Here is a 14260-nt window from a genome sequence, read left to right as displayed (position 1 = left end):
AAAAAAAAAAAAAGAAAAGAAAAGAAGAAATACCCTTATTCTGATATAGTAATAATGTCTCATAATAGTATTTTTTTTTTTTTTGGAGACGGAGTCTCGCTCTGTCGCCCAGGCTGGAGTGCAGTGGCCAGACCTCAGCTCACTGCAAGCTCTGCCTCCCGGGTTTACACCATTCTCCTGCCTCAGCCTTCCGAGTGGCTGGGACTACAGGCGCCTGCCACCTTGCCTGGCTAGTTTTTTGTATTTTTTTTAGTAGAGACGGGGTTTCACCGTGTTAGCCAGGATGGTCTCGATCTCCTGACCTCGTGATCCACCCATCTCGGCCTCCCAAAGTGCTGGGATTACAGGCTTGAGCCACCGCGCCCGGCCTCATAATAGTATTAAACTACTGAATTAAATATATTTTCTGGACATTAACTCAGCATTTATCAGTAGCTCCAAATTGAGTTTCAGGAGCAAACTAAGGCCATTCAGAGACTACCACTTACATTCCCTGTTGTTTCCAACTTTCACAATTCCAAAATGAAAACACATACAAGAAAGGCAGAAAACAGAAATGCACAAAAAGAAAAATTCTAAAGGAAACATCTGTGTAGCCACCACCCAATTAGGGAAAGAGAAAATAGACAATGCCCCTTCCTTAAAGCTCGCCTTGTGGCTCTTGTCTGTCACATACCGCCTTTCTCTTCTTAGAGATAAACCACCATCCTGACTTTTACAGTAATCAGTTGCTTGGCAGTTACTAGTCTGTGTTAGTACATTTTCATGCTGCTGATAAAGACATACCCGAGACTGGGCAATTTACAAAAGAAACAGGTTTATTGGACTTACAGTTCCACATGGCTGGGGAGGCATCACAATCATGGTTGAAGGAAGGAGGAGCAAGTCACATCTTACGTGGATGGCAGCAGGCAAAGAGAGAGCTTGTGCAGGGAAACTCCGCCTTATAAAGCCACCAGATCTTATGAGACTTATTCACTATCACGAGAACAGCATGGAAAAGACCTGCCCCCATGATTCAATTACTTCTCACTGCATCCCTCCCACAATATGTGAGAATTCAAGATGAGATTTGGGTGGGGACACAGCCAAACCATATCGTAGTCTTTGTAATTTTTTTTGAGATGGAGTTTCACTCTTGTTGCTCAAGTTGGAGTGCAGTGGCGTCATCTTGGCTCACTGCAACCTCTGCCCCCTGGGTTCAAGCGATTCTCCTGCCTCAGCCTCCTGAGTAGCTGGGATTACAAGCACCTGCCACTATGCCCAGCTAATTTTTTGTATTTGTAGTAGAAATGGGGTTTCACCATGTTAGTCAGGCTGGTCTCGAACTCCTGACCTCAGGTGATCCACCCGCCTCAGCCTCCCAAATTGTTGGGATTACAGGTGTGAGCCACCATACCTGGCCACTTTGTAATTTTACCACCTGTGTATGTACCTCTGACTAGTTTTGTCTGATTTTGAACTTTATTAAAAGAGCCATCCTGTAGGTTTCTTTTGTATTTTATTTACCTTCTTTATTGCTATGATTCAACCATGCAGTTACCTGTAGGTCTAAGTTTATTCATTCTTTTTTTTCTTTTTGAGATGGGGTCTGGCTCTGTTGCCCAGGCTGAAGTGCAATGATAGGGTCTTGGCTTACTGCAGCCTCCGGCTCAAACCATCCTCCCACCTCAGCCTCCTGAGGAGCTGTGATTACAGGTGTGTGCCACTGCACTTGGCTAATTTTTGTATTTTTTGTAGAGATAGGGTTTTGCCATGTTACCCAGGCTCATCTCAAACTCCTGAGCTCAAGTGATCTGCCCGCCTCAGCCTCCCAAAGGGTTACGATTACAGGCATGAGCCACCATGCCTGGTCTCATTCTTTTTTTATTGTTATATATATTTCCTTGTATGGTCTTTCCTTCTGTGGCTGGAGTGTTTTGTTTCCATTTTTGGACTACTAGAATTAATGCAGATGTGAACATTTTTCTACCTATATTCTGCTACCTTTGTGCACACAGATCTCCAGAATATATACTCAGGAGTGGAATTGTTTAGTTCTAGAGTTATGTTTTCAATTTTAGAATTTACACGCTACTAGCAGTGAAAAAGATTCTGTTGTTCCGCATCACTTGATGCTATCAGACTTACTAATTTTGGCCATGCTGGTGAGTTTATTATGGTGGATATAAAGTTGTATTTTTTAGTATGCGTTTCCCTGATTACTAATGTGGTTGAGTATTTTTCATACATGTGTTGGGCATTTGGATTTCCTTTTATGTGCAACCCCCATAAAAAAGTGTATTTTTTTGGCCCGGCGCGGGGCTCAAGCCTAGTAAATCCCGAGCACTTTGGGAGGCCGAAGATGGCCGGATCACGAGGTCAGGAGATCGAGACCAATCCTGGCTAACAACTGTGAAGACCCCGTCTCTACTAAAAAATAACAGAAAAAAAACTAGCCGGCGACGTGCGGCGGGCGCCTGTAGTCCAGCTACTCGGAGGCTGAGGCAGGACGAATGGCGGGTAAACCCGGGAGGCGGAGCTTGCAGTGAGCTGAAGATCGGACCAATGCACTCCAGCCGGGCAACATGAGCGAAGGGACTCCGTCTCAAAAAAAAAAAAAAAAAAAAAAAAAAATTAAAATTTATTTCCAGAAGTTCTTTATATCATGTGGATAGTAGTCCTTTTTGGGGTTGAATGTTTTGTAGCTAACTTTTCCAGTCTTTTGGCTTGAATTTTCACTTTTTTAATAGTGTCAAATGTAAAATAGCTGAATTTATCAATCCTTACTTTACCATGGAAAGGTTGTGTTTTATTTAAGAATCATGAAGACATTGTCTTATGTTTTTTTTTTTTTTTTTTGAGACAGAGTCTTGCTTTGTCGCCCAGGCTAGAGTGCAATGGTGCGATCTCAGGTCACTGCAACCTTCGCCCCCTGGGTTCAAGTGATTCTCCTGCCTCAGCCTCCTGAAGAGCTGGGATTACAGGCGTGTGCCACCATGCCTGGCTAATTTTTGTATTTTTAGTAGAGGCAGGGTTTCACCACATTGGTTGGTCTGGTCTCGAACTCTTGACCTCAGATGATCTGCCCACCTTGGCCTCCCAAAGTGCTGGGAATACAGGTGTGAGCCACAGCGCCCGGCCTATTATCTTTTTTTAAAAGCTTGCTTTAAAATATCTTTTTTAGGCTGGTGCAGTGGCTCATGCTTGTAATCCTAGCACTTTGGGAGGCTGAGGTTGGAGGATCTGTTGAGGCCAGGAGTTCAAGACCAGCCTGGGCAACACAGCAAGACCTTGTCTCTACCCAAAAAAAAAAAAAAAAAAAAAAAAAAGCTGGGCGTGACAGCATGTGCCTATAGTTCCAGCTACACAGGAGGTTGAGGTGGGAGGATCACTTGAGCCCAGGAGTTCTGGGCTACAATGAGCTATAATGGGGCCACTGTACTCCAGCCTGGGAGATGGAGTGAGATACTTTCTCTAATAAAAATACCAAAATACCCCCTTTTTATTGTGCAATATTCATATACAAAATATCCCGGCTGGGTATGGTGGCTCACACCTGTGATCCCAACACTTTGGGAAGGTGAGGCAAAAAGATTGCTTGAGCCCAGGAGTTTGAGACCACCCGGGGGAAAAAAAAAAAACCCCTTTTTTTTTAAAAAAAAAAAAAAAAAAAAAAAAAGAAAAGAAAAGAAAAAAAGAGGCTGGGCGCGGTGGCTGATGCCTGTAATTCCAGCACTTTGGGAGGCCAAGGCGGGCGGATCATGAGGTCAGGAGTTCGAGACCAGCCTAACCAACATGGTAAAACCCTGTCTCTACTAAAATATAAAAAATTAGCCAGATGTGGTGGCGCATGCCTGTAATCCCAGCTACTTGGGAGGCTGAGGCAGGAGAATCGCTTTAACCCGGGAGGTGGAGGTTGCAGTGAGCCGAGATTGTGCCACTGCACTTCAGCCTGGCGACAGAGCAAGACTCAGTCTCAAAGAAAAAAGAATAATGCCCTAACAAGGTAAACACAGGTCAATAATTTATTCTTATTTATTATTATTTTTGAGACAGGGTCTCTCTGTGTCACCCAGGGTGGAGTGCAGTGGCACAATCATGGATCACTGCAGCTTTGACCTCCTGGCCTCAAGCAATCCTCCTACCTCGGCCTCCTGAGTAGCTGGGACTATAGGTGTGTTACCATGCCTGGCTAATTTTTAATTTTAATTTTTATAGAGATGGGGTCTCACTATGGTGCCCAGGCTGGTCTCCAATTCCTGGCCTCAAGTGATTCTTGCTGGCCTGGTCAATTTCTTTTATTGCTGTTGTTCTTTTTTTTTTTTTTTTTGAGACAGAGTCTGGCCCTGTTGCTCAGGCTGGGATGAAGTGGCACAATCTCAGCTCACTGTAACCTCCACTTCCCGGGTTCGAGTGATTCTCCTGCCTCAGCCTCCCAAGTAGCTGGGACTACAGGCCTGCGCCATCACGCCTGGCTACTTTTTGTATTTTTAGTAGAGACAGGCTTTCACCATGTTAGCCAGACTGGTCTCCAACTCCTGGCTTCAGGTGGTTCACCCTCCTCAGCCCAAAGTGCTGGAATTACAGGTGTGAGCCACTGCGCCTGGCCCCTGGTCAATTTAATACAAAGCAAACACCCATGTAACCACCACCGCTCATATCAAGAATAAGAGCATTCTCATTTTTGTGTCTCCAGGCACTCTTGCCCCTCGTTCCCAAAAGAACCAGAACCAGCATCATGATGTCTATGTTAGTCACTTCCTGGCTTTTTTTTTTTTTTTTTTTTTAAGTGTTTCCCCTAATTTGTATCCCTAAACACGATGATTTAGTTTTGCTTTTTTGGGGAAACACTGTTATATTTAATTTCAATTAAAGAAAAAACTTAAAAACTTAAGGAGCTAGTTTTATTTTAAACTTTTGAAATACAAAATATATATGGAGAAGTATACAGATCATGAGTACAGCTCACTGAATTGTCCCTGGGTGAACATATCCATGCAACTTCCCCCTAGGTTAAGAAATGGAATATCTTCTCATGACCCTTCCTTATTACTGATTTCTTCCTTCCTCAAAAAGACTTCCCTCCTTAAACACAATTCTGACTTCTAAAATGATAGTTTAGTTTTCCCTGCTTTTGAACTGTTTTTAATGGATTCATACAATATGTGTTTGTGTCTGGCTTCTTTCATTTATTTTTGTGATTCATCGTATTGTTTGCAGCTGTAGTTTGTTCATTTTCATTGTTTACATGGTATGAAGATACCATACTGTATTAATCATTCATCATTCTATCATTGATAACTACCTGAGCTTCAGTTTCCATTTTTTTTGGCCAATATAAAAAATGCAGCTATGAACTTCAGGGTCTTCTCCTGTTGCGCAGGCTGGAGTGCAGTGGTGCGAGCATAGCTCACCGTAACCTTGAAACTTCCGGGCTCAAATGATCCTCCTGCCTCAGCCTCCTGACTAGCTGGGATTACAGGTACAAAGCACTGTCCCTGGCTATTTTTTTTTTTTTTGAGACAGGGTCTTGCTCTGCTGCCCAGGCTGGAGTGCAGTGGTGCTTACTGCAGGCTTGAATTCCCAGGCTCAAGTGATTCTCCCGTCTCAGTGCCACCCCCGACCAAAAATTTTTTTTTTAAGAGATGGGGTCTTGCTATGTTGCCCAGGCTGGTTTCAAACTCTTGGGCTTAAGCAATTCTCCTGCCTTGGCCTCCCAAAGTGCTGGGATTATGGGTGTGAACCACATGCCCAGCTCTTTTACTTTTAATTAGGAATTAATATATTTACACTGATTGTAATTACTCATATTTGAACTTATTTCTGCTATCTAATGTTTTACTATTTGTCCTCCTTTAAAATTTTTTATCCATTTTAAAATTAAGATCTTCCCATTTTATTTTATCCCCTAATAAACTGGAAGTTATATATACTGTTTAATTTCTTATAGTGATTATGTAGACATTTTAACATGTATATTTAACTCAACAAATTATAAACTTATTTAGCCTACTCTTAAACAATACAAAGCCTTCTAATACTTTCATTTACCCTCTCACAATAGCACATGTAAAATTATTGAACAATAGTAGAATTTAGACATTGTTGCCATTATTTTGGATAGTGTTTAGATTTATAGCAAACATGCAAACGATTTTCTTTGTTCACCACTACTTCTCGCATTTTGAATCTTCCTTCTGGAAGATGGTAATTTTCTCTTAACGTTTTGAAGATACACTGCAGTATCATTTGGTTTCTGTTGTTACTATTGAAAGGTCTGTTGTCAGCCAAATTATCTTTCCTTCGAAGATTAGTGTCTTTTCTTTTCTTTTTTTTTTTTTTTGAGATGGAGTCTTGCTCTGTCACCCAGGCTGGAGTGCAGTGGTGCAATCTCAGCTCACTGCAACCTCTGCCTCCCAGGTTCAAGCGATTCTCCTGCCTTAGCCTTTTGAGTAGCTGGGATTACAGGCGTGTGCCACCACATCTGGCTAATTTTTGTATTTTTAGTAGAGGCAGGGTTTTGTCATGTTGGCCAGGCTGGTCTTGAACTCTTGACCTCAGGCAATCCGCTCACCTTGGCCTCCCAGAGTGCTGGGATTACAGGCGTGAGCCACTGTACCTGGCCTAATGTCTTTTCTTGTTGCCTAATTTTAAGATCCCCTTTCTCTCTGGGTACTAAACTTTAACTATGTGTGCATTTTATACTTTCCAGCATGGCAAGTTTTAGTCTTCTAGAATTTAGGATATTTACCTTCAATTCTGGAAAATGTTCAGCCACTATTCTTTGAATATTGTCTTCCCTCCATTCTATTATCTCCCTTTTTTTTTTTTTTTTTTTTGAGATGGAGTCTCCCGCTGTCGCCTAGGCTGGAGTGCTGTGGCGCGATCTTGGTTCACCGCAACCTCTGCCTCCCAGATTCAAGCAATTCTTCTGCCTCAGCCTCCTGAGTAGCTGGGATTACAGGCATGCACCACCATGCCCGGCTGATTTTTTATTTGTATTTTTAGTAGAGACAGGGTTTCACCATATTGGCCAGGCTGGTCTGGAACTCCAGACCTTGTGATCCTCCTGCCTCAACCTCCCAAAGTTCCCAAAGTGCTGGGATTACAGGTGTGAGCCACCGCGCCCAGCCTTTTTTTTTTTTAGACGGAGTCTCGCTCTGTCACTAGGCTGGAGTGCAGTGGTGCAATCTCGGCTCACTGCAACCTCTGTCTCCTGGGTTCAAACGATTCTCCTGCCTCAGCCTCCCCAGTAGCTGGGATTACAGTCATGTGCCACCACGCCTGGCTAACTTTGTATTTTTAGTAGAGATGGGGTTTCACCATGTTGGTCAGGCCGGTCTTGAACTCCTGACCTCGTGATCCACCTGCCTCGGCCTCCCAAAGTGCTGGGATTACAGGCTTGAACCACCACACCCAGCCAGGTTGGTTTCTTTCTATGAAGGCCTAAAATAGGAATGTACACCTTCATGTTTTGGAGCTTCTCTGCTGATGAACTTGGGGATTCAGAAAACATTAAATGCTTCTGTAAATTGTTATCTACTTTAGTGGAAAAGAGCAGTTAGGTGTAAATATTTGGCAAAACATACAGCTGTAGTTAGACCGCAATCTGCAAACATTGGCGTTGTCAGTTTGCCACAGAAAATGTGGTCTGAATGAAAGGTGCCTGAAGGCTAGGCATGGTGGCTCACGCCTATAATCCCAGCACTTTGGGAGGCCAAGGTGGGAGGATCTCTTGAGCCCAGGAGTTAAGAGACCAGCCTGGGCAACGTAGTGATAATACGTCTCTACAAAATATATATACTATAGCTTGTAGTCCCAGCTACTTGGGAGGCTGAGGTGGGAGGATTGCTTGAACCTGGGATATTGAGCTATAATTGGGCCACTGGACCCCAACCTGGGAGACAAAGCAAGACCCTGACTCAAAGGGGGAAAAAGAGGTGTTGAGAAGCAACCTAGCTGGTCAAATGATAGGAAGGCTCAAAAGCCTAGAGCCTCTAAGGAACAGGGAGGGTATACAAAATGGTGAGACCCTCCTGCCTAGATTTCTGGTTAAAAAGGCAGCAGAAAGTTCATGATTTTGTGAAGGTCATAATCTCACTGAATCTCTGAGCACTTTTTTCTTTCCCCTATATGGACACAGGCAGAGGGAAGAAGAGAAAGGGATATTTATTCTTTGTTATGCATTTATTTTTAACAATAAAAGTTCTGACTGTGGAAAAAATATTTAGCTGATTATAGGAATTTAATAAAGAAGCCAAAACAAATTAGTCTTATAGCTGATTATAGTATTGGCTTACATTATTGTCATACACTGAATTCTAAGTTATCAGGCCAAATATGTGGACTTGGCAAAGATGAGACTTACTGTCAATTGTTCCAGCTCTCCAAACTGGATGTGACTGGCACCAGTGGCTATATGAGTGAATATAGAAGCTGAAATCCACATTATGTTAACTTTGGTTCTATTCCACCAAAAGATTTTATTCCAGAGATACATAAGATGAAGCTTTTCCAGGGCAGAGATCGTGATCATGTCCCCTAGCACAATGCCTGACCCATAATAGCTGCCCAAGAAGTATGTGTTGAATAAGTAAGTGGCACAAAGGTTATTCTGGGTTACTAAGATCAGAACAGTATTTGCCATTATTTTGGAGGTTGGCGTGGCATTTGTACACTCTGGAACAGTTTCTTCTCTTTGCAGCTAGTGATATTTTCTGTTTATGAAAACACACATTCTTGCACACTGGCACAATGGTCCTGGGCAAAGTGGCACAGAAAGATTTCCACTCCATTTCTTGGAAGAGCCAGCAATACATCTCTCTAATGGTGAGTTGCTTCTCTTTTATCAGAGGATTTAAATTTGATGTGTTTTTAGTCCTTCCTTAATTCTCAGTAGAGGAGACTACCTCAAGAAGGAGGAAATTAATTAGCTGAATTTGACTGAATTTGATTGCATTTTACTGCTCTGTGAGGATCAAGAGTAGTCACAATCTCATCTCCATTTGCACTTGTTTTTCCCTACACACAAGACTTCATGAAATGATGGCTTCCTATCTGTATTTATAGTCATGTCTTGTTCTACAAATGGGCAGTGTAAATATGCTTCTAATTGGGGAAGAGGTGTGCTTGTATTTACTGTAACTTACAAGGCTCAGAAGATCTTAAAACCAGCACCGAGAGTTTGGGGGAATTCTTAGTGGTTCTTGGTTTTCATTTACAAATAGACAAAGATTTGGCAACTTCCGTTAAGAAAGGTTTTCACACGGGGCCTCATTCCTAGCAATAAAAATCCAGATATGAAAGCAAGACATTTTCAGATTGTTCTCGAGGCCTCTGAATGCAGTATAGGAGCGGGAACTGAAAAAATTATAGTATATGGCTAATAAAGCACTTTTATGCATACCAATTTATTTAAGTCTTAGTTTCCCTATTTGACTGATGGGGACTCTAAGGTACAACTAAGTTAAGTAACTTGACTAGAGTCACAAGGCTAATAACAGGGCTAGAACTGGAGCTTGGAATGTTTGTTGTATCTATTTTACTTTTAAATGATAGAATTGGTGGGGACAGAATATATCTTTTTGGCTTTTCTGGCTAGGGTGGGTCCAGTTTCTTATTAACATTGTATTAAGAAAGACAAGCCAGTCTTGACTGAACACAAGTTAATCCTTATCCTAGTACTCAAACAGCCTTGCTCAAGGAGTTCAGTAAGGGTAAGGAGGACACCTGATTAAAAGTTTCCTTACTGATGGTGCAAGGGATGGGCTCAACATCCTGCTACATCTGGAAGAGCTGAATTCAGTGAAACTCATGTAAAGGAGGGAAGAAGCTATTTACATTCTCTGTGAATAATGAGGGCATTATTAGCCATCTGTAAAGTAACTGCAGAGACAGAGAGCTACTTCCCGACTTCAAGTCTCATTCCAGTGACACTGGTGACCTTGGGGAGGCAGCTATGCTGAGGTCCTTCCTGGCATCTAGAATGCAGTCCAGGTTGTAGCAAAGATACATTCCTTCTACAGTGATGTGACTCATGACCTTACTTCAGAGAGGCATAATGCCCCTGTTCAGATGAGCTAGATAGAATGCTTGTTTTCTAGGCTTGAAAGTCATCTTGCAAATAAATAACAATCTTATCTTAAGTGGTAATTTTCCTGGCATAGCCTCATCTCCAGAGGGAGTCTTAGAAACACAAAAGCTTAGTCTACCAGTCACTTCTCATCCTGGCCAAATAGCTATTGCAAATGCTATTTTTGACTCTATTGATATATTGAAATGTGACGTTTCCATCTACAGGTGAAGAATTTGTAGGAAAAAAGAAAAAGTGATGTAATTTTGAAGTATTCTTTTAGTGAGGTATTCTCTCGTCTCTGTAACAAACAGAATTGCTGTTCTTTGCTGTAGGGGCTGTCCTGTGCCATAAAGGATGTTTACCAGCATCCTTGACCTTCACCCACCAGCCAATAGCTGATTGTCTCCAGTGGTGACAATCAAAAATGTTTGCATTCAACAGATCCTGAATTCAGAAGGAAAAAAAAATGTTTAAAAAAACCCAAAAATGTCTGCACACGTGGTCCCCCAAAATTGTCACAGTTGAGAACCACTGTTTTAACTGAAGCAACAAGATATTACAAAAGAAACCATCTTCTTCCCCCCACCCACCAAAAAACTAAAGTGTTCTGAGATAGACCCTCTCTAGAAATTTCAGAGGATTTAGACAAAGCAGGTAGATTAAATACTCACAGTTATTTAGTTATAAATGGCCAAATCAGAATTATTGAGGACAATGTCTTTGGAGACTGTTGCTGGTGAGCTGTGATTCTTACCACAGGTGCCTGCCTACCTTTTACCTCAAGTTGAGGCAGTGGGCCTTCAATGGAACTGCTCAGAGCACTTGATCTGTGCCTCTTGCAGTCCGAGGGGCACTGTGGGCCTGTGTCTGACTCCCATAGGCTGGTGGCTGTTTTGGCAGCAGAGTGGAGGAATGTTGAATATGCACTGGGATTAGCCTGTACTCTCAAGTTTGTTCGGGCAAGAGGTGCGTGAGAGCTTCCTGTGGACCAGGTGTGAACCATACAGAGCTGCCACTAGGCTAACACAGCAGCACTATGAGAAAATAGCTCTCCTTTGTCCAGATGCTTTGCTTCCATCTATAGGGAAGTAGTCGTTGTAATTTAGTTTGGACAAAATACTTTACTGCCACCTGCTGGAAAAACATCAAAATAAATAACATACAAAACTACAGTGAGGATGATGTGAACGGCACCCCCTAGGGTACGGAGTGCACAACCTTGTCCCACAATAAAGGGTCGCTTGCAAATGGAGGAGTGTGAGAGTCATCTCAGGTCCTATCTGACAGGGCCTTTACAGAGATGCCCAGGTTTCAACAGACAAGTAGTTGGAGGTGTGTGGAAAGAAGTAAAGAACTACCAAAATAGCTTTATACTTAGACCAATAGAATTATGGGGAGAAACCATCAGAGAAGGGGATGGTGGTGGCCTCTGAGGTATCCATGAAAAAAAAGTCAGCTTTAAGCATCTACCTTTTCCAGGGAATGTCAAACCATCATACAAAGTTAACAACTTTCCTGCTCCTTTTTCTCCCTGCATTCCCCAGATTTGGTTATGGTTAGTTAAGCTGGGAGGAGAAAGACCAGGCAGGTTAAAGATGACTATGGTCCCCTCTTTGGGGCAAGCAACGAGACAACTGTTCCCAGCTGAAAAAGAGGAAAACGTTTCACTCTTCGTGACTCAATGACAATAGGACTCTATTCCTAAGGAGACCACAGAACCCCTAAAAACTCATGGAACCTGCCTGAGTTTTCAATTAGGTACATGACAGATCTACTCCCACTGCACAAATTGAAAGGCATGGCAAAAGACACAAAATAAAAGTTTGTTTTGAATTATAGCCCATGTGCTCCCTATGTTGAACATACTGTTTTAATATTATCAAGTGGGATCTAGAGAATATATCTTCCAAGGATATGTTCTGGAGTTCTTGATGGGGAAAATGGTCACTGATCAATTCATCTGTTTTTTGAGATCCCATACTTTGTGGGTACGGTATAAAAATGTAAGGGATGCCGGGCACGGTGGCTCATGCCTGTAATCACAGCACTTTGAGAGGCTGAGGTGGGAGGACCACTTGAGGCCAGGAGTTCAAGACAGTCCTGGGCAACATCGGGAAACCCATCTCTAAAAAAATAAAAAAAAATTAGCTGGGCATGGTGGCATGTCCCTGTAGTCCCAGCTACTCAGGAGACTAGGGTAGGAATGCTGCTGGAGGTCAGGAAGTTGAGGCTGCATTGAGCCATAACCCAGACACTGCACCCCAGCCTGAGTGACAGAGCGAGACCTTGTCTCACACACACATACACACAAAAAGGCAAGGGAATCCTTCCCTCTGGGAGCTTACATCTTAGGTTTCATACTCAGAGCAAAGTATTTATTACAGTCAGTTATGTCAACAAGAGCCTGTGTTGCATATGTGGGGCAGCTGAGGAAGTTTTTAACTCTCTTTGGATTTACTCTCAAAACTTTTATTCACTTACGATAAAGCTTTTGAAGCAATCATATTGCTCCTCTTCTCCAAGCATGGAATCACAGGTAAAGCTTTCATTTAAGATATTTAAAGAGAGATACAAGGCTAACTGCACAGGCTGCACCTTCACTGGGCTGCTCTGAAATCAGGCTCTGTTGATCCTGTTTGGCAGATTTGGAAACTTTTGTTTCACTTCACTCAAGTTTAATCAGGCTCCGAGAAATTAATTTGGATAAAACAATTCAACCCAGTGAACAGTGTCCGATTTGTAAACCATGATATGAATTTATTGACAAAAACTGTATAGCTAGTATAACTAGTCATAGTCATATGCCTTGGACAATCGCTTCTTACTGGGTATGTAGATTTATTCGAGAGACTCCCAGAACGATGGAAAGGCTACTGGCTGAGTTTGGAATCAGAGTATGGGCCTTTGTATGCTCTCAAAGGAGATCCAGAATTTAGGTTTACTAGGATATAAACTCCACGAAGGCAGGGATTTACTGATGTATCTTAAGAGACTAGAACATAGTAAGCATTCACTAAGTATCTGTTGAATGAGTGAGTGAATCTGAATTCAGATTTAACTGCCGTGAGAGTAAGTGTTGGTTCTGGTCATTAGAATCAGTTGCCTCATTCCTGGACAGAGTTCCTGGGAGCCTCATAGAACATTCTTATTCAGATTCTTCTGGTTTTAGACTCTTTATGGACCCCACCCTTCGGTTATGACAGCATCAACTGGGTATGTGACACTTAGGTTACAGATGGGTTAGTCTCTCTGATGAAATGTGGGAGACACTCTGGCCTCTGTAGCCCATTTACATATCATTTCATAGGATGACTTTATTTTTTTCAAATCTTGTCCCAAGTTCTATGAGGGTTCTTGTTTTACATTTTCCAGGTTACTGACTTCCAGCTCAGGCAGGTAAGGGACAACTGAATTGTGGTGGCTGCTATTTTTTGTGCAGGTGTTGATCTACCGGCCGTCAAGGAGGCCAAATGGAAGATCTCAAAGCCCTTAATAGACATAGCAAAGAAGAGATTGTCTGAATATTCATACCTTTGTGAGCTCAAGGGAGTTGTAGGGTTGGTCTGGGTAGCTATGCAAGTAAGTACCAACTCAAGTTCAGAGAGCTCATTCTTTCTGCCTCCTTTCAGCTCTGCCTCCGGAGCTGGCTGATTTTAGTATACGAAGCTCCCTGTGAGCCCGCAGCCTGTCGACTTCCACAGTCCCAGACTGTCAAGGTACCGAAGCCTTACAGTTCTTTCTGGAGTCTAGGTCAGGTCCTTAGGTGAAGGGGTAGGGTGGGGGCAGGCAGGACGCAGGTGCAGCCCCGTGGTACCGGACCTAACTCACATCTCTGGGAATGGGAACGGGAGTCACCGCTTAGGCCTCCCCCTGCGGTTTTTGGTTCAGGTCTCTGTGCTCCTCACCTGGATATGGGCGCCCTGGGTTTTTCTGGCCGCCTGCAGGGAGGGGCATGGCTTCCTCTGCAGAAACCAGAAGCGATCTCTGTGTTCCGGATTTTCCTTTTATCTTTCCTACTTCCTCTCCCCAGTGTCCTCTCTGCTTCCCAATCTCCCAAACCGAGGATCCCACAACCCGCCCCGGGCCCGCGCCTGGCTGCTCGCACCCTAACTCAGGAGCCCAAATGGTGGGAGACGAACCGCGGTCCTCAAGCCTGCAGGACCCAGGGCCGCGGCCCGGGACGCTGTGGGGTGGGGACCCTCG

General features: G+C 43.2%; 1 protein-coding gene across 5 annotated transcripts in view; it reads left to right on the top strand.

The window, feature by feature from the left end:
• The window catches only part of LOC108527859 (protein FAM13B-like), a 53512-nt gene that overhangs the window by 6622 nt on the left and 32630 nt on the right, over positions 1–14260 (top strand). The window contains exon 1 of one of the 5 annotated variants that reach the window (XM_017869347.1): positions 8715–8811. The exons of 2 other annotated variants lie outside the window; for them this stretch is intronic. The gene's annotated coding sequence lies outside the window, so the exon portion shown is untranslated. Of the gene's footprint in view, positions 1–8714; positions 8812–12572; positions 12594–13285; positions 13454–14260 lie in introns of those variants that run through there. 2 more of the 5 variants (XM_017869350.1, XM_017869348.1) reach the window with 2 other exon arrangements.

Source organism: Rhinopithecus bieti, unplaced genomic scaffold (assembly GCF_001698545.2).
Source record: "Rhinopithecus bieti isolate Rb0 unplaced genomic scaffold, ASM169854v2 scaffold_4820, whole genome shotgun sequence".
Lineage (NCBI taxonomy): Eukaryota > Metazoa > Chordata > Mammalia > Primates > Cercopithecidae > Rhinopithecus > Rhinopithecus bieti.
Note: the sequence above shows the minus strand (reverse complement) of the source record. Positions and strands in the feature narration are given on the sequence as shown.